The following is a 577-nucleotide window of genomic DNA, read 5'->3' on the forward strand; positions in this document are numbered from 1 at the left end:
GAGTGTCGGTGGGTCAGTGCTGGGGGAGTGCCGCATCGTCGGAGGGTCAGTGCTGAAGCAGTGCCGCACTGTTGGTGGGTCAGTGCTGAAGGAGTGCTGCACTGTTTGAGGGTCAGTGCTGAGGGAGCGCCACACTGTCGGAGGGTCAGTGCTGAAGGAGTGCTGCACTGTCGGAGGGTCAGTGCTGAGGGGGTGCCGCACTGTCGGATGGTCAGTGCTGAGGGAGTGCCACACTATTGGTGGGTCAGTGCTGAAGGAGTTCCGCACTGTCGGAGGGTCAGGTTTGAGAGAGTGCCGCACTGTCAGGGGGTCAGTGCTGAAGGAGTTCTACACTGTTGGAGGGTCAGTGCAGAAGGAGTGCCGCACTGTTGGAGGGTCAGTGCTAAGGGAGTGCCGCACCGACGGAAGGTCAGTGCTGAAGGAGTGCCGCACTGTCGGTGGGTCAGTGCTGAGGCAATGCCGCACTGTTGGTGGGTCAGTGCTGAGGGTTTGCTGCACTGTTGGAGGGTCAGTGCTGGGGGAGTGCCGCACAGTCGGAGAGTCAGTGTTGAGGGGGTGCCGCACTGTTGGTGGGTCA

This window comes from Chiloscyllium plagiosum, chromosome 33 (assembly GCF_004010195.1).
Source record: "Chiloscyllium plagiosum isolate BGI_BamShark_2017 chromosome 33, ASM401019v2, whole genome shotgun sequence".
Classification (NCBI taxonomy): domain Eukaryota; kingdom Metazoa; phylum Chordata; class Chondrichthyes; order Orectolobiformes; family Hemiscylliidae; genus Chiloscyllium; species Chiloscyllium plagiosum.